Genomic DNA, 20230 nt, shown 5'->3' with positions numbered 1-20230 from the left:
ACAGGCAGAGGGAGAAGCAGGCTCCATGCAGGGAGCCCGATGTGGGACTCGATCCCGGGTCTCCAGGATCAGGTCCCGGGCTGAAGGCAGCGCTAAATCGCTGCGCCACCCGGGCTGCCCCCAGAGTGGGCATTTGATGCCATCTTTTCAGCGATCCAGAATCCACTGCCCTCGCTTTCGGGAACAGTCCTCTGTTTCTCTTTGAGGAACTCTCTCTACTCGCTACAGCATTTGTAGCACCTGGGCTCTGGGCGGGGCTTCATCCCCTCGGGAGGAGCATGTGACCCATGCGTGGCCAATCAGTGCTCTGGATTTATCTCGCCGCAGTAATTGGCTCAGAGGTCCAGCACGTGACTGAGATCGGTCCAATCCAAGCGACTCCCAGGATTCCTGTGGGCGTTACTGAGAAGAGAGGGAGTCTCGTTTCCACCTGGTCTGAGCCCCGCGGTGGGTGGGCCTGGAGTTTGGGCCGTCGCTTTCCTCCTCTGAGTAAAGAGCCTGTTGGAGAATAGAGCCAAGAAGAGAATGGGAACGCCAGAGACGGAGAGAGTGAATGTGGGTCCTGAAGAAATCCTTCCTCTGGGTCCGGCCCCATCCGAAGTCTGCGAGATCTGTTCCAGGATTAGTGGGGTGGCTGAGCCAGTAAATTATCTTTTTTTGCTTAATCCTGTTTGAATTGGGATTCAACCACAACGACAGAGATCCTGACTTCTATAGGCCTTCAGTGAATTTTTGTACCTTTACTTTAATCGATATGTTGGACTTGCCCAGTGTCACAGCTAGTAAGTGGCAACAGTGATATTTGAAACCAGTTCTGACCCTATAGCTCATGTATGTCATGTTCTCTGCATATGGGAACTTGCATTGTATTGGGGGGCCAGACGGACACAGACACAGATGAATCAGGTGGATGATGAGCCAAGGTGGGGACGGCTTGGCCGTTGTGTAAAAGCCCTGGGCGTCGTGCTTCTGGAGCACCCTCACCCTGCACTCTCCTTCCAAAGCTGTAAATGGTCTGGGAGAAGCACAATTGCTGGTTCACAGACATGCCAGCTGGCTCTACGTGTTTCTATGCAAGGAGCTGATGCTTCTATTGCTTATTTAAAGGAGAATTCTTGCCTAGAGCAGACTGGATGAAACAGAGACACATCCACAGTGCTGGACTCTGACTCACCATGTGACTCCTTTGGTTGAGTCATCTCTCTCCTGAGATGGGCTCTCTTGTCTGCAAAATGAAGCTTGACAAATGTACAAATGAGGTCTCTTGAGTCGTGAAACTGGAAGGTTGCTGCTGGGTAGTCCCACCTGAGTAACTGTAGGACTAGGCTTTCCCTCTCTAACATATCTGGGAGTCCCCAAGGGTATTGGTGAACAAGTCCAGGTGGTCTGACATTATCTCCCCAGCTCTGGAAAGACCCTCGCTCCCGATGGAGCTCAGTGCCTCCTGTTGCACAACAGTCACCCCTGCCCAGAGTGCCCTATTTCTGTGGCACTGCCTGCCTCTGGACTATCCTCTTAGCATGCTGCCCCACTGCCCTGGACCTCTGGTGAGGAAGGAAGCTCCCTTCCCCAGTCCTGTTATCATGGAAATACTCTCCAGGGAGTGGTCTGGTATGTGTGTCATGGTAAACTTGCAGGAAAAGACAACTATTGGAAGGCTGGGTGTGGCTCCGGTTCTACAAGTTTTGTTACTTTCAGGGCATCCCCCTGTTAGGGCAAGTGCACCAAGCTATGCATATGAGGATGAAAGCGCCAGTGTCCCCACTCAAGGACAATTGCAACAAGTATGAAAGATACTATTGTTACAGACAGCACATTCAAAAGAAATAAGTCTGGTGAAACAATTCTTTTTTTTTTTTTTTTTTAAGATTTTATTTATTTATTCATGAGACACACACACAGGCAGAGACACAGGCAGAGGGAGAAGCAGGCTCCACGCAGGGAGCCCGATGCGAGACTGGATCCCTGATCCCAGGATCATGCCCGGAGCCAAAGGCTGATGCTCAATCACTGAACCACCCAGGAGTCCCCTGGTGAAACAATTCTGTAAGGGAGCTGTTCACCCAGTTTTGCTTACTCTGTGTGACAGAATCATAAACTTAATAATCAGCTAGGGCCCACCCTATTCAGGATTCAAAGATGGTTAAAATAGGGTGCTAGTAAATGTTTAAAAACCAGCTTTCTGGGAGGATACCTGGGTGGCTTAGTGGTTGAGCATCTGCTTTCAGCTTAGGGTGTGATCCCGTGTCCAGGGATCCAGTCCCACATTGGGCTCCTTGTAGGGAACCTGCTTTTCCCTCTGCCTATGTCTCCTGCCTCTCTCTATGGATCTCTCATAAATAAAATAAATAAAATCTTAAAAAAAAAAAAAACAGCTCTCCAGAAAAAAATGTTTGTCATAAACTTTATATAATTTATATGTTTATTATAAAATTTTATAAATTTTATAGATAGAAAAGGAATGTAACACACAATTCACAAATAACAAGATACACAATGCAGTATTGTAAATCCCATACAGGCAATTGATTCTCATGATGCCTGACCTTTGTTGAACTCTTATGCCCATAGCTAAACTATGGCTGCAATTCAACCATGATTTGACAAAATCAGACTATGAATAAATGCTTGATTACTATTCTATTCAGCAAAGAAGGCACACATGTCACTAAATAAGTGAGTATAATTCCAATGTGAGTATGGGTTGACATTTTCGTTTCTGTTAAGGAGTAATACAGGAGAGAAACACCACCGATGTCTATTGGCTCTTCATTTGTTCACTAATGACATAGTGACTTCTTTGCTGAATCAAGTAGTAGTTTTTGAGCTCTAAAAGAACATTTCCTGAATTTTCTGTGCCAGTCACAATGTAGCAAGTAGAGATACTACATGTGTTTAAATCGAGTCTGCATTATTGACATTTCACCATCATTTTCTTAAGTTCTTACAATCAACAGTATCCATGATGGATACTCCCACTGTGGCTGATTTCAATTTACCACCTTTAAGTCATGGAATGTGGATTTGGAAAGAGATCCATGGTAGCACTACATTACATGTAGTATTTCTACCACACAGACACAATAGATGTAAATAACCTCAAGAGCATACATAGTAATAAAATGTAGTAAGATAATTGAAAAGTGAGGAGTTCTGAGTATTTACCTTTTTAAAATGTAATGTATTCATTATAGTGTAGATGTCGAATTTATTCTGTCCTATGACAGTGACTCTGATATAAAGTTAAATATTTTTTATACTTTGTAAATTAGCTAAAGTAATGGAAATGCTGGCTCAAATGGGCTTAAACAATATGTAATTTTATCATTTTTCATAGCTGAAGTCCATGGGCTCTGGGGTTGGTTGTTTAGAGACTCGGCATCAGCATTGACCTAGTCTTTCATCTTTTTGCTATGCTAACCTCCATACTAATTCATCCTTAGGTCGTTAGCAAAATGGCTGCAGTGGTTCCAGCCATCACAACCAGAGAGTATAAAAGTCCAGAGCAGGAATTTTCTGAGCTCCATGGACAAACTCAGGGATGCACAAACCTCAGTAGGAAAAAGAATCACAAAACCAATCTCTAACTAAAATTTGGTATTTCCTTTGATTATGAATGTAGGCAACAAACTACAGTAGTAGTAGAATAGTATGAGTTTGCCACCAATAGAAGTTACATGTATTTTTAAGTAACATTATAATTGTGAATATATCATGAAATATATTTTATGCTTAAAAATTTGAAATTATAGTAGTTATTAGACCTGCCACTAGATCTTGATATGGAATGTGTTAATAAAGTATTAATACTTTATTAATTAGTTAATACTTTATTGGTTAATAAAGTAAAAGTATTTATGTTTTCATATTTTAATAGTTGTGTGACATTATAATTGTTTGCACATAGTTTATTTGATATGTCTAAAAATATCATTCCCGTGGCACCTGGGTGGCTCAGTGGTTGGGTGTCTCCCTTTGGCTCAGGTTGTGATCCCAGGGTCCTGGGACTGAGTCCTGCATTGGGCTCCCTGCAGGGAGCCTGCTTCTCCCTCTGCCTGTGTCTCTGCCTCTCTGTCTCTCATGAATAAATAAATAAAATCTTTTTTTAATTTAAAAAATACATAAATAAAAATATCATTCTAAGAAGGGGTCCATAGAATTCACCCAACTGCCAAAGAGATCCTGACACCAAATATATATCTGATATGAAGGCAGAAGCAGGGACATCTCGCACCTCTTTTCTGTTTCTTTTTTTTTTTTTTTAAAGATTTTTTTTTTAATTTTTATTTATTTATGATAGTCACAGAGAGAGAGAGAGAGAGAGAGAGAGAGAGAGAGAGGCAGAGACACAGGCAGAGGGAGAAGCAGGCTCCATGCACCGGGAGCCCGATGTGGGATTCGATCCTGGGTCTCCAGGATCACGCCCTGGGCCAAAGGCAGGCGCCAAACCGCTGCGCCACCCAGGGATCCCTCTCTTTTCTGTTTCTTTCAAGAAATAGCATATTTCATTGGTCAGAACTAGGTCACATGACATTCTTGAGCCAGTTCTAGTGAAAGGAAGTGCATTTACCCTTGGACCAATCAGATGCGGTCAGCTTTCCCTGAAGCTTGGAGCTTCTTCGGAGAGAGTGAGTACAGCAAAGTGGGGCTCCCTTATGGTAGAGGAAAGGAAGGATGAATGCTATGGGTCAGGCATTACTCAGAGATCTGCCTCACTTTGTGTCGTATACCAGAGGGTTAAGAAACAACAACAACAGCATGATTTTATGTGAACACTTGGGAAGAGTAGGGAGGCAAGATGGTCTTTTTACCTCTCTAGAAAGTTTTCCAGAGGAAGTTCTGCAGGAGATGAGTCTTGGAGAATGGAATGGACTTAGCTGGGAGAAAGATGGAAACTTGCTCCAGAACGTGGAAACAGTATGTGCCAAAGCTAGAAGCATGAAAGGCATGATGTGTTCTGAGAACTACAATAGTTTAATATTTGATAAGAGAAGGGGTACAAGGGCAGCCCTGGTGGCTCAGTGGTTTAGTGCCACCTTCAGCCCAGGGTGTGATCCTGGAGACCTGGGATCAAGTCCCACATCGGGCTTCCTGCGTGGAGCCTGCTTCTTCCTCTGCCTATGTCTCCGCCTCTCTCTCTCTTTTTGTGTCTCTCATGAATAAATAAATAAGATCTTTGGAGAAAAAAAAAAAAGAGAGAGAGAGAGAGGGTACAAGAAAGGAAGCTGGAGAGGTGGCCCCAGACACCAACAGGAAGGGTATTAGGTACCATGATGCCGACAGGAGGGGTATTAGGTACCAAGGTCAGAATTTGAATTTTGTCCTGGTGAATGCAGGAAGTTCCTGAGGGGTTTTAAGCAGAGCAGTGACCTGATCTATTTTGGGTTTTATGTTAAAGATTATCCTGGCTGTGGTGTGGAGAATAGAGAAAAGGGAGCAAGCCTGGAGGCAGGGAGATTGCGTAGGAGCCTGTTGTTAAACCAGGAAAAGTGGTGGTGGTCAGAACAGAGAAGGTAGAGGTAAACTTGAGAAGAAACAATAGCCCTGACAGGATTCAGGAGATTGGGTGAATCTGGCAAGGGGATAGTGGCAAGGGAAATGGGTAAGTCCCAGATGACCGCCAAGTTGGTGACTTGAGCCAGTGGTGGATGGTGGAGCTGTTCACTGAATAAGAAGCAGGAGAAAATGCAGTGGGGGGCAAGGAGAGGTCAGGGTAGACAATATCACTGGTTCAGAATTGGACAGATTGTGATATAATTTTGGCTCCTTTTGGTCTTAGCATTTCCATTTCTTGTATTTTCCCCAAAAGCTCAGAACCTCCACAACTCGTCCAGGAGAACCATGAGGCTGGGTCTGAGGGCTGCAGGATCTCTGCAGAAATAAGAAGACGTGGTGGAGAAGGGATGACACCCAGTGATATAATCTTTGGCCCACTGCTCCAAAGATGCGCTAAGACAATAAAACCACTAATTCTGTCTCCTAGTATACCAGGAATGGAAGCTCTGCAGGAAAACCAAGTTGTATTGTAATTACAAGCTTTTAAGTAAGTATCACGGGTGATATTTAGCACCAGACAATGAACTGTTGAAGACTTTATTGTTTTTTGTCCTGTTCAGAGAGTGAAATCAGACTCAGCAGAACTCGGGGACTTTTAAATAGATTTGGAAAGTGACTCTGAGCCAAGGTGCCTGCCACTTTACCAAGTAAATTATCAAGGCAGTAAGAGGCTGGAACTTCAGCCTAGGGAAGTGGTTAATTGCCTTGCCCTCTAGCTGCTGTTTCGGTTCTACGCATGCTGTAGACTGTAGCAATCCAAGAGAGGCACTATAAATTTCACGGTGGGGGGACCCATTGGGAGTGGGGGTAAGGCGGAGAAGGTGAGCAGTTTATTGATGCCGAAGTTCATTATCAATCATGGGAAACATGGACCTTTTAAAGGCAGTGCTGTCTAATAGAACCCTTACATTTTGGCTTCTTCCTGTGTTCTGGACTTCCCTCCCCTACCCACACATACACACATGAAGCCATCAGCATTGTTTTATTTTCTTTCTTTATTATTTTTTAAAGATTTTATTTTTTATTCATGAGAGACACAGAGAGAGACATAGGCAGAGGGAGAAGCAGGCTCCCGTGGGGAGTCCGATGTGGAGCTCGATCCCAGGACCCCAGGATCAGGCCCTGAACTGAAGGCAGACGCTCAACCACTGAGCCACCCAGGCGTCCCTAATCCCAATGCTTTAAAAAGAGGATGCTTGTCTTGGAGAAGCAAATTTCATGAGGAAGTAGACAACTATATTGATTTCACACACCCCACATCCCCAGACCATCCCATCCTGGGATTCTCACTATTCCTTGACCTGTGCCCTCAGCTCTGAGCTGGACAGAATGTACCAGTGATGCTGGCCCCAACTTTAGGAGCCGACCGGCAAAGGCTGGTAGTGTTCGCATGACTTTGGCTGTCGGGGGTGGAGGCGGTGGCAGTGGCTGCTGCCTGTGTCACCTGGTGGGTGGGGTGCTGGAGAGGCAGGTGGGTTCTTTCACACACTGGAAGTTTGTGAAGGCGTTTGGAGCTTGGGAGCTGTTTGTGTCTTCGTCCTGCAAGCTGTCGGATGCCTCTGCTTAAACACAGGCTGATTCCCCAGCACAGGGCTCTGCTCAAGTGCTGCTCAGGGGGTCCCTACCTCGTGGGTCAAGCTTGTCACCCAGGCTTTCTTCCTGGCGGGTCCTCTCAGGCAGGGATCAGGCATGCATGCTGCGGGGGCTGTTGTGACAGGGCTGGCACTGGGAGTCCGGGAGGCTCTCCCTGAAGGCGGGGGATCAAGTCAAGGGAGGTCATCTGTGGGCTGGGCTGGCTGCTGGCTCCGGAGTCCAGGGGTCTGAGAGGCAGCCAGGGGGCCCCTCTGCTAGTAGTGGGAGCGGGAGCTCTGCTCCACGGGCCCAGGCCACGTGCTGCTGGCCTCGTTGGCACTGCCCGAGGAGTGGGTGGTTATAGCTGGCAGGCTGATGATCTGCAGATGAACCTGGTCTGATTCAGGCGAGGGTGGAGATACCAGAACAGCATTTCCCAAAGTCTGTTCCACTGAACACTGATTCCATGGAACCTAAAAAGGATAAAAGGATTCTGGGATTATATAAATTGAAGAGGTGCTGAGTTAAAGAAAGGGAAACAGATCTCTTTACTGAAAAACTTCTCAAACTTACAATTTGCTAAGGAGTGTAGTAAACCCTTAGGAACTAGAGTATATAGAGTCTCTCAAACCTGTTTAATTATGGAACTGAGTTTTTTGGCATTTTTGTCTGTTTGTTTGTTATGGTATAGCATCTCTTGGGGTAGGAGTTCCATAGGACAGACTTTGGGAAGCACTGCTTACGCTTTCCTCACATACTGAGTCTAGGTGACCATGCTGAGGTGCTCAGATCTGGTACCAGGATGGTGGATTTTGAATACAGCTATTGGTGGGGCTACTTTTTCTAGGTTTTCAACTTTGGTATTTTTCTTTCTTTCTTTCCTTTTTTTTTTTTTTTAAGATTTTTGACTTATTTATTCATGAGAGATACAGAGAGAGAGGCAGAGACACAGGCAGAGGGAGAAGCAGGTCCCTGCAGTGAGCCTGATGTAGAACTTGATCCCAGGACCCTGGGGTCATGATCTGAGCTGAAGGCAGATGCCCATCACTGAGTCACCCAGGGGTCCCTGGTATTTTCTTTCTTTCTTTCTTTCTTTCTTCCTTTCTTTCTTTCTTTCTTTCTTTCTTTCTTTCTTTCTTTCTTTCTATTATTAACTTTTTTATTTAAAACATGATGAAAATTTAAAATGTTAACCATAACAGGGATGATTATATCATAATACCCACCTAGGTATCCATTGCAAGATTTCAGCATCTTAAATTATTTTTTCCCATTCATTTGTTTTTGAAGATTTTATTTAGCTATTTGAGAGAGATAGTGAGCAAGAGAGACAGAAAGAAAGAGAGTACAAGCAGGGGGAGGGGCAGAGGGCGAGCAGGCTCCCCACTGAGCAGGGAGCACAATGCAGGACTCGATTCCAAGACCCTGAGGTTATGACCTGAGCTGAAGGCAGACACTCAACTGACTGAGCCACCCAGGCTCCCCTTTGCCTATTCATCTTTAACTTTGGCATTTCTCGCAATGACAGTTAATGAATATGTTGTAGAAAAGTCCAGGAACTCAGACCTCTTGATATTAAAACAAGAGAAAGATGGGATGCCTAGGTGGCTCAGTGGTTGAGTGTCCTTCTTTGGCCCAGGGCATGATCCTGGAGTCCCAGGATCGAATCCCACATTGGGCTCCCTGCATGGAACCTGCTTCTCCCTGGGCCTGTGCCTCTGCCTCTCTGTGTGTGTGTCTCTCATGAATGAATGAATGAATGAATGAATGAGTGAATGGGTAAATAAATAAATAAATCTATCTTAAAAAAAAACAGAGAACAAAACAAATCCTGGCTCAGCTGTTTGTTCATTGGATGTGAAATCTAGACAAGTTTCTTAACCATGCCGAGCCTCAGTTTCCACCTCAATAAAATGGGTTTAATAATACTACCTACCTCACAGGGTAATTATGAGGAACAAATGAGACAGTACCTGTTTATCACTTAGCACTTGACCTGCTACAAATCAGGAGCTCAGTGAGTATCTTTTTAAAAATTCTGATATAGGAGGTAAATACATGTCAGCTGACAGAAGGAACCAGGGAATGAATGTGTGCTGCTATACACGTGAGGCAGGTGGACAGGGTGTGTGGGGTTACCTTGGCGATTCGGGATGGCTCTGTTGAGAAGCCTAACAGAATTAGTGTTCTGCTTCTACATCTTGGGCCAACCTGGCTTCAACTTGACTTTGCTATTACCGGTCAGGGTACTGATGGGAAAAAGCCACAAACACACTCAATAAACTCTAACCTGTGCCATTTAGAGTTTAGAATCCCTTGATGTGCTGGAATGGCTCTGCACCTGAACTTGGGGGCTGGGGGCACAATCTCTGCCATTGAAGCCTGGCATCAACTCATCAAAGGGAACGAAAAGGTCACTGGCATTTTGGGGATGCCTGGAACTTAGTGAACGGAGCAGTGAGGTCACCACTTCACCCTCGGGCTGTAGAGTCCTCTCTTGTGAAGTGATTCATATCCTAATGGAGGGGAGGAGGCAAAAATAATGAGCAGCTGTTTCTCCTGCTCTCTGCGTGGGGCACTGCCTCCAGGCCAGGCACAGGCAATTGGAGGAAATGATCTGAGGGTTCAAGGTGAGGCCTGAATGTGGTGAAGCAGTTTGTGCCACATGAAGGGAAAGAAGGGTGCAGCTGGCTTGTGAGTTATGAAGGCCACACCTGGCCAATTTCAAAGAGCATCCTTCTTTATGTGGAAAGGCCTCCCAGCCAGTCCCTGGCTGGCTCTCTGATGGGCGATCGGTGGGGTGAGGGGGCCGGCAGGGCTGTTTCATATGGGCTTTGGAATGGCATGCTGCAAGCCCTAGAAAGTGTTCTTTCTGGGTGTGGAGGACGTATGCTCAGGCAGCGTTTAAATCAAACCAGAAATAGCATTGGTAACCAACTTCCTATGTGATAAACCTTTTCAACGAGCTAACTCACAGTCCTCAGGGGTGAGTTTTCCCTCATTAGCTCCATTGTGCGAATGGAGAAACTGAGCCAAGATCAGGTTGAATAACTTGCTAGAGGTCATATTAGTATTAAGAACCAGGATTTGAACCCACGCTGTTTAGCTTCCTGAGCCTAGGTGTTGAACCTCTATGCCGCCATGGGATTCAGCAGAAATGGAGTTCAGTGGTGGGTTAGGTCAGCTACGTGGGGGAGGCGTCTGGCCTGGTCTGAGCTCTGGGAGGCAGGGTTGTGGCAGGTTGTGGTAGTTGGCTGAGGGATGAGTTCAGGCCAGAACTAAATACCTGAATTTCACTTGTCTTGCAGACAGAAGCAAAGAAGCTCAGGCCAGCTCAGATTCATTTTACTGAGTATCGCCCTTGTGATCTTTGCCAGTGTTTATTGCCCCAGCTCCATATGTGGGTGACAGAGATGGGATTATCACCTGGTCCCATAATGGTCCTATCTGCTTTGGGGGCAAGAGGACTCTCATTCCTGGGAAAAAGGAAAAGAGCTTTAGATACAGACTTGATGGGGCTTGAAATCAAGTTCCAAATCATATAACTATGTGACTTCAGGAAAATTACTTAACCTCTCTGAGCCTCGCTTTCTTTGTCTGTAAAATAAGGATAATAATATGTAGCTTGTAGCCTTATTATGAAAATCAAATGAGATGATTTGTGTACATTATACAGTGCTTGGACATGGTCAGTGCTTGGTCAGTGTAGCTTCCTCTGCATGCTTGCCTTCTCCCCCTTTCTGGAAAAAATGATTGGGATAAATAAAAAATGAACAAGGGAAAGGCAGTGCAGCTACAGGACCTGCAGCCCTCTCAAAAGCCTGTGGCACTGGAGAAAGTTATTTCTGATTCCAGCTGTGCTTGGAGAGGACAAGGGTGCACAGAGAAGCCCGCTGGCCCTGCATCTAGGAACTGACACCAGATACTGCACACACAGGCAGGACAACCAGGAACCCAGGCAGGTAGCTGAACCTTCAAGAGAGCTGAGACCAGAGGAGGTAGCCCCGAGGCCCTGGCCAGAGAGGGAGGGCGGGATGGTGACCATTGCCCAGCAGGAAGGCCAGCCTGTCTCCATGAGACTAGCCACAGTGCGGTCCTGGGTTCAGCTCACACCCGTGTCCTCCCTTCTCTTCCCCTTCCTAGGAAAAGCAAATCAGGTGGGTTGTCTGATTGACTGTTCAACTTGCCTTCTGAGCCACCAGGAAAGAGAAAGGCCAGAGAGAGAAGGCAAGCAGAATGCATTCATTCATTCACTCATTCATTCATTCATTCAACTGATATGTATTGAGTATCTCTTTCCTCCACATGTGTGTTAGTTAGACCATAGGCTACTTATGCAGACCTCGCTTCACAAACAGCACACGTGTTAGCAGGGTGACCTCACGCAAGTCACTTAACTTCTCTGGACATCAGTTTCTTCATCTGTATAATGGGCAAGAAGTCACTTTCCTCATATATGGCAAGCACTAAATGGATATTGTTTCTCTTTCTTCCCCATCTTGTCCTCCTTTTTTATTTATTCATGATAGACAAGGAGAGAGAGAGGGAGAGGCAGAGACACAGGCAGAGGGAGAAGCAGGCTCCATGCCGAGAGCCCGACGTGGACTTGATCCCGGGACTCCAGGATCGCGCCCTGGGCCAAAGGCAGCGCTAAACTGCTGAGCCACCCAGGGATCCCCCCCACCTTGTCCTCCTTTCCAAGCATCTGCTAAGGGAGGACCAGAGGCTGCCAGCACTCGTGTGCATGTGATTTTGCATAAAGATGGGGTATCTTTTTTAGCTGGGGAGGTGGAAAAGCTGCCAGAGGCCCACTTTTGTCTTTACTTGCTCTGCTCACCAGGCCTATTTCAGTTATCTATTGCTTTGAAATGAATCATCTCCGTAAGTAGTAGCAGAAAACAACAACATTTTATTATTATCTCTCATGGTGCTATAGACTACCTGGCCTCAGCTATACGGCTTTGGTTAAGGATCCCTGGGGTCAGACGGTAGCTGGAGCTGGAGACATTTCAAAGGCTTCCTCGCTCACGTGACAGGCCATGATGCTGGCTGTCGGCTAGGATCTCAGCAGGGACTGTCACCCAGCCACCTGCACGGAGCCTCTCCATGTGGTCTGGGCTTCCCCACAACACGGCAGCTGGGTTCCAAGAGAACCAGGTGGAAACAGAACATTACTTCTGCCCCAGTCCCATGTCTGCCTGGATTCGAGTGGAGGAAACTTAGCCCACGTCTCCGGATGGGAGAATCATCAGTGTCGCAATGTGAGGACATGTGGGATGGGAGACCTTGTGGCAGCCATCTTGGAGAATACAAGCTGCCACACTGGCCCACCAGGAAGAGTTTCTAGAAGTCTAGAAGGAAGGCTGTGGCTGGACTGCCAGGCATGAGGTTGCTAGGGCACAGAGAAGCACAAGTCCCTTGAGGAGAGGCTTTGGGTCCGAGGTGTGGGGAGGGGTTCTATCACTGCCAAGGTAGTTCTTGGAACCCTGGGACTCCAAAATTGGGTGAGATTCTCACAGTAGCCAACAGGGCAGAAAACTGGAGAAAGGGGAGAACAACAGAGTCTGGCATTGTGAGAATTTGTTAGGCTTAGGAAATAGCACTTAGTCTTTCTCTGGTGATGTTCTGGTCTTCTTCCAGGAGACCTATTTAAGCTACTTGAGGAGGGCCCTGGGAACTTAGGGGGTGGGAGCGAACACCCGCCTCAGAAGTCAGTGGGCTGGGCAGCCCCGTGGCTCAGCGGTTTAGCGCTGCCTTCAGCCCAGGGCGTGATCCTGGAGACCCAGGATCGAGTCCCATGTCGGGCTTCCTGCATGGAGCCTGCTCTCTCTGCCTGTGTCTCTGCCTCTCTGCCTCTCTGTCTCTCTCTCTCTGTCTCTCATGAATAAATAAAATCTTAAAAAAAAAAAAAAGTCAGTGGGCTCCCTGGTGCCGGGTGAGTGTGGCTTCAGCCTTCTCCCAGCATCCATCTTCCAGCCCCAAAGTAGGTGGTCATTTCTAAGCATCAGGAGGGGACAGGGTGGTCTCCCCTCTGATCTGCCTGCGATGAACCCACCTCTTGCAGAAATTGGAAAAAAACCACATATGTGGCCACCAGTCCACCTAGTCCTAAAAACTTAAGGAAAGCAAGCTTGAGATTAGTCTTACAAAAATGATTCTCCAGGCGGGAGCAGAATGAAATCTATGGAAAAATACATGATCACTCACCATGAAAAATAAAAGAGGGAGCTCTCCTTGCCCCACCCCCTGGTGAATGAGGCAGAGATTAATCTATTGAAATCAAATGTATAAATTATACATGGATGGGAATTGGCTCAGGCGTAAGGTGTCTGATAGGGTGCTGATGGAGATGAAAATGAGGCTTGAAAGATCATTTCTGCTTTTGAATCAGCTGCAGTATTGCCGAGGCTCCTGGGCCTGCCTGATAGAAACACCCTGACTTATCAAATTAGAAAAGCCCCCATCCCCACACTGCTAGAACATGCAACTTCAAGTAATTGCTAATGTTTTGGATGATATTTCTGTGCGTCACCAGGAATAATAAAAAGGCAATAAAAGTTTGAAGGCCCATATTTTTGCTGCGTGATGGCTGATGTAAATCAAACCCACCTCTTCAAAGGGATAGACAGAAAGTTTTATGGGGTGGCTGCTGCCTGCCAAGAGAAGAAGGGTGGGCCTGAGTCTGGGCATGAGTGTCGCCTGCAGTCATGGCTGTGTGACCCTCGGACCCACTCTGGACTTGCTACTCCTCTACCCAACTCACCGATCCATTCAATTAACTTCGTGAGTATCTACCACGTGCCAGGCTCTGCGCTCTGCACATATTTGGCACTGGATAAATAGAATCGACACCACGATGGTGTCCAGAAAGTCCCTTTCTTCCAGAAGTTCCAGGTCAAAGACACAAAAGCAGATAAACTGCAACACCATCCAGTTAGAGTTAAACCAAGGTGCTTTGATCAGAGGGTTTGAGGAGTAACAGGTTTATGAAGGAGTAGAGGTTGTTTTGCCTGGCAAAGAGGATTACTCCCTACTAATGATCATCTGGCCAGAGCTTCACCATGTGCCCTCAGAGAGTCTTTAAGGTGACCTCTGCTGAGAGGACAGGAGAGGAAGTGAGCTGAGATTGAGCAGGAGCTTTTAGGTGGGGTGGCACAGAACCTGGTCATTCATGTCGGAGGTGGGTGAGGGAGATAGCATTGGTTGATGCAGCTGCATGAGGTTAGGGACCCTCTCAGCATCTCCAGGGACTTATACAGGGCCTGGCTCAAAGAAGGTATGATTTTTCTCTCACAAATAAATAAACAAATGGTCCATTACCTAGCATTATTTCAGGATAGGACAAATCCTGCCCTGTTTGTACAAGCAAGGTATACACTCACCTAACAACCTGACCAGGGGAAAGATGTGGCCCTTCCCTGCCTGTGATGTTGTTATTTTAACCATTTGAACTCATGGCTCACCCCCTTTTTAAAATTATGTTATTTCGGGTATAATAAGCGTACGGCAAAGTGCATAACTTGTAATTGAATAGCTCAGTGAATGTTACATACGTCCACACCCTTGTAACTGCCAGCACATCAAGATATAGGACAGTTCCTGCTGCCCACGAGGCTCCTCTGTGCCCTTTCCAGGCCTGTGAGGAAACCACTATTCTGATTTCTCGGGTCTTTCTTTCTTCCTTCCTTTCTTTCTCTTTCTTTCTTTCTTTTTTCTTTCTTTCTTTCTTTCTTTCTTTCTTTCTTTCTTTCTTTCTTTCTTTCTTTCTTTCAGATTCTTTAGTTATTCATTCATGAGAGACATAGAGAGAGGCAGAGACATAGGCAGAGAGAGAAGCAGGCTCCTGTGGGGAGCCTGATGTAGAACTCGATCCCAGGACCCTAGGATCATGCCCAGAGCTGAAGGCAGACACTCAACCACTGAGTTACTCAGATGCCCCCTCCCGGGTGTCTTTTGATTAAGAAAATAATAACCAGGGTTGCCTGGGTGGCTCAGTCAGTGAAGCATCCAACTCTTGATTTTGGCTCAGGTCATGGTCTCAGGGTTGTGAGATCGAGCCCTGTGCCGGGCATTATGCTGAGAGTGGAGCTTGCTGGAGATTTTCTTTCTCCCTTTCCCTCTAAACCCCTACCCCCCTAAAAAAAAAAATAAGAAGAAAATAATAGCCAGTGGTTACCAGGGGTTGGGTAGAAGGGGAATAATGGGGAGTTAGTGTTTGATGGGTAGAGTTTAAGTTTGGGAGGATGAAAAAGTTTTGGAGATGGATGGTGGTGATGGTTGCACAACAGCTCAAATGTATTTCATTAATGCCACTCGACTGTACGCTTCTAAATGGTTGAGATCGTCTTATGTCATGCATATTTTACCACAATAAGAAATTTAAAAGATAAAGTCTCATCAAAAAAGAAAATAATGGAGACACCTGGGTGGTTCAGTGATTGAGCATCTGCCTTTGGCTCAGGTCGTGGTCCTGGGGTCCTGGGATCGAGTCCCACATCAAGTTCCCTGCAGGGAGCCTGCTTCTCCCTCTGCCTGTGTCTCTGCCTCTTTCTCTGTGTCTCTCAAGAATAAACACATAGGGCAGCCCCGGTGGCGCAGCGGTTTAGCACTGCCTGCAGCCTGGGGTGTGATCCTGGAGAACCCGGATCTAGTCCCACATTGGGCTCCCTGCATGGAGCCTGCTTCTCCCTCTGCCTGTGTCTCTGCCTCATCTCTCTCTCTCTCTCTCTCTGTGTGTGTGTCTCTAGAAATAAATAAATAAGTGAAAAGCTTAAAAAAAAACTTAAAAAAAAAGAATAAATACATAAAATCTTAAAAAAAAAGAAAAGAATGACCAAAAACTCCTGTGAATTCAGCGACTGCCTTAAAATGGAATTTTATTTTATTCATAACCATCAATTCGATATTCCTTTGAAAAAACAATAGTACATGTGAGTGTGAGGCTTTCCTTTCCCCACCCACAAACGTGTGTGCAGGACATACACGAAGATTCCTACATCTCAGTAATGGCTGCAAGACCCCTGCCTCCTCTCAGTGTCTGAGACCCCCAGATTCACATCAACTGGTCATTTCAATATCAGAGAAGGGAAGGACTGGTCCAGGGCCACATAGCTCATCAGTAGCAGAGCCAGGATGAGACCTCTGGGCTTGAGTAGCCTCTGGCAGGTGCTCTTGGCTCTACGCCAGCGCTGTTCTGCACCATCTCAAGATCAAGACCATGTGTGTTCTTCTGAGCCTCTGTTTTCTGTTTCCTACAAGCACTTAACTAGATGTGATTACTAACTTGGGGACTCCTCACTTGCCTGTTCCATCAAGGCAGGAAGGAGGATGTTAGGCCAAGAGATGGGGCCTCCCGATTCCTTTGTAATTTGACCCTGAAGCTCACTGGGGAAGTGGGGGGCTGGTACAGCCTCATTCTTGTCATCAAGGCTGTGTTGTGGCTCTTGTGAACAAGGACAGGTGCACCTGGAGGCAGTGTTCAAAGCCGAAGGCTGGGAATCCAGTTTCAGAATAGAGGTGCTGTCAGAGGCAAGAGTGGGTGCCTTGGCTATTTTGGCAAGAGCTGACAGTAAGGAATTCTCTCGCACAAGCTGTGCAGCGCATTTTGTATTGTGGGCTGTCCTGCCTCCGCCTCTCTTTTTCCCAAGCTTGGTGGATGCTGCTTGCTCCCCAGCCCCCTCCCCGACACTGCTAATGACAACCAATTAATTCAGCATAATTTGGTTCATTATAAGCCCTTAGATTGGTAACAGTGTTACCAGATTGCAGCACAGCCTTCCTGAACTTTCTCAAAGGGACATAGATCTGAGCCTGGGAGGGGAAAGAGGGTGAGTCCTGCATTATCTGCCCAGTTGGGTATGAGGAGCTGGTGGGTGCCTGAGACCGGCTGGGCTGTGCACACTCCAGCAAAACACATCTTTCCCGGTGCCCCCACAGCCCTGGTTAAAAATATGTTGGAGATGGAATGTGGTAAGACACCCCAGCAGGAACATCAGGCCACCCTGGGACCTACCAATAGGCACCATCCTTGTTGGGCTAGAGATGTACGTTCTGTGCTAAGTGGGCCTGATTTGATGACGGTGGGAGTCCATGTAGGGACCAGTTGGGATGGAGGCCCTGGCTGTGGCTGAGACCCAGTGAGGCTACATAGGCTACTGGCAGGGTCTGCTTTAATGGGCCTGGTCATCAATAGGGAGGAAATGATTAAGAGAGACCAGACTTGCCCAGAGTGGGGCCAGAGAAGGAATATTGGGCCATGGGAACAGGCTGGGGCAAGGGACCAGGAAGAGTTTCAGAATTGGGCAGGCCAGGATTGGACTCAGAGACTGTTCTGTCCCCTTGGTGTGATTGTGGCCTCCTTGCTTTTTACCACGTCTGATTAAGACAGTATGATAGCTCATTCACTGGGCTGTGGTCCGGCGCCACCCCTGTGTGACCTCAGGCAAGTCACTCCTCCTCTCCAAATCTCCTTGTTTGTGGAATGGGGATACAAGCTATGCATCATGAGAGCAGCAAATGAGCACTTAGAAGAGTCCTGACACACAGCAGGTAACCCATATGGGTGAGGTGTGACTGCTTTTACTAACCATGTGTGTACAGCGCCCAGCACCCTGCCTGGAAGGAGCTCATGAAGGCTCTGAGATCGTTTCTCCCATCTCTCTCCCTAATGACTTCAATTCCTTCTTTTTTGTTTTGTTTTGTTTTAAGTAGCTCCATGCCCAATGTGGGGCTTGAACTCATGACCCCGGAGATCAAGAGCCACATGCTCTACCAACTGACCCGGCCAAGCACCCTTTGATAGGGGGACAGTCCCCCTTTGATAGGAGGACCCCCACCAGGATCCCAATCCCGCCTCTTTCCAAGACACCAGAGTCTCTGAAAGCCCCAGGACACAGTGGAGGACAGGCTTTGGATGGAACAGAGGGGAAAATTATGCCACCATCCTATCCCTGCTCATCCCCCAACCCTCCACCTGACCCCCCACTCTTGGTTAATAATCACCTTGTCTGCAATGTTCAAGTCTCCAGGGGAGCTGTTACAAATCTGGAATGCCCAGGCCTCACCCCAGACCAATTAAATCCGAAATCTCTGGGGGTGGGACCCAGGCACAGGGATTTTTCTTGTCAAATCCTCAGGTGATTCCGGTGTGCTGCCAAGGTTAAAAATATCAGATCATCTAGGGGAAGACTCTATTTCAGATTCTCAGGAACTGCTGGATTGAATGATGTGTCTCAGCAGCCCCATCGATTCAGATTTCCAGCACTGCTGTCTTAGAGGGGAGATAATTACGATACTGGGCAACTGCTCTGTGCAAATCCCCCGGCTGGGTGCGGAAGGGAATACGGCAATAACCCACAGCAGAGATCATAATAACAACGTTTATTGAGTGCCTCTTGTGTACCAGGTACTGAGCAGACATTTGCTAATCCTCTCAAAAAATTCACTTTATTTGAACCCCCATTTTAGAGATGAAGCATGTAGCAATGCAGGCAGGCAACACCCTACCCATATTCACCCTCATGAACCCGGGACTGCTGACTACCAACATCTGTGAGTTTGGGGGTTTGGTTTTAACTAATTAATTTTTTTTTTTTTCTGGCCAAGAGAGCATGCTAAGACCACTCACAGAATAAGCTGGGAAATATCTCTTCAATTGACAATGAACAGAGTTGGTAGCTAACATCTCACTTTTTTCACCCCCCAACTCAGCTCTGAGGTGCACCCTACACTAGTGATCTTGAACTTTGCTGTATATTCAATAGCCTGGGGAATATAAAACAAAAAGCCTTTGATGCCCAGACCACACCCAGACCAATTATTTCCAAATCTCTGGGTGGAACTGAGGTATCTGTACTGACTGATCAGCCAAATTGTGCACTTATATTCTCCTTTGTCTCACCAGGTTGCCCAACAGGATTAAATTCCAGGTGCCCAGTTCGGTAAATTGCTTGGTAATGCACCCTATTTGGGGTTCCTTCCTTTCTTTGTCTCACTCCCCCATTTGCCTTCTGGCACTTCCTGGAATCAACTCCCAATAAACTTCTGATATTAAATCTTGGTTTGCAGAAATTAAAGGAAGCAGAGGTCTGGAAAGTCTGTCTTACCTAGAGCTTCACAGCCAGGACATCTGAAGTCCTGCCCTTCACAGATCTTGTGGCGTGATGGAAGAAACAGGCATTCAGAAAGCTATAATATAAAACAAAAGGAAATGAAAGATCAAATAGACCTTCAAACAAATGCCAGCTGAACAGTAAAAACAAAACAAAACAAAACAAACAAAAAACCCCAAAACAAAAGCCAACCCAGCCCAGCAGTTAAATGTGATTTGAGTCAATAAAGGCTACACGGGGACGCCTGGGTGGCTTAGCGGTTGAACGTCTGCCTTTGGCTCAGGTCGTGATCCCGTGGTTCTAGGATCGAGTCCCACATCAGGCTCCCGGCATGGAGCCTGCTTCTCCCTCTGCCTGTGTCTCTGCCTCTCTTTCTCTGTGTCTCTCATGAATAAATAAATAAAATCTTAAAAAAAAAAAAAAAAAGGAAGGCTACACAGAGTCAGAATCATTTATGTTAGGCAAGTGAGAAGGATTTCCCTAAGTGGAATGAGGGCAGGGTCATTGGCAATGTTAGGCCAGCAGGAACAGAGGCCCAGACAGAACCTAGGGCAGATCTGGATGTGCAAGTGGTGGGGAAGTTCCCCATGGTCCTTTCTGAGCCTCCCATTTTGGATCTTTCTCTAAGGCATGGTGGGGCAAGAGTCATCTTCTTTCTCTAACCCTTTACCCAGATTACAAAGGCAAAGGGCCTATCCAAAATCATATCTGGGAATATGGATGGGAGGAGGAGAAAGGTCCATCAATGTCAAGTCCTGGTGGTGAACTTGGGTTACTTTTGAAGGATAGCCATCCCACAGGGACAAAGCACCCAGGGTTGGGAGTGTATCTGCTCCCACCCTCCTTTCCTCACTCACCACCTCCCTCTCTGCCGTTCATAGCACTGATCTTCTCCCAGTCAAAAAAGACTGAGTCTGCTCCTGCCACAGGGCCTTTGCCTCTGCTGTTCCCCTGCCTTGAAAACTCTTCAGATCTCAGAGTAGTCCATTTTC

General features: G+C 46.8%; 1 long non-coding RNA gene across 1 annotated transcript; it reads left to right on the top strand.

Annotated features, from left to right (window-relative positions):
• Positions 1-388: 388 nt before the first annotated feature.
• LOC112677683 (uncharacterized) lies at positions 389-19621 on the top strand. The gene is made up of 3 exons (XR_003147138.3): positions 389-1611; positions 5810-6043; positions 19195-19621. It is a non-coding gene; the product is annotated as an uncharacterized LOC112677683 (long non-coding RNA).
• Positions 19622-20230: the final 609 nt, after the last annotated feature.

This window comes from Canis lupus, chromosome 9, assembly GCF_003254725.2.
Source record: "Canis lupus dingo isolate Sandy chromosome 9, ASM325472v2, whole genome shotgun sequence".
NCBI classification, from domain to species: Eukaryota; Metazoa; Chordata; class Mammalia; order Carnivora; family Canidae; genus Canis; species Canis lupus.
Note: the sequence above shows the minus strand (reverse complement) of the source record. Positions and strands in the feature narration are given on the sequence as shown.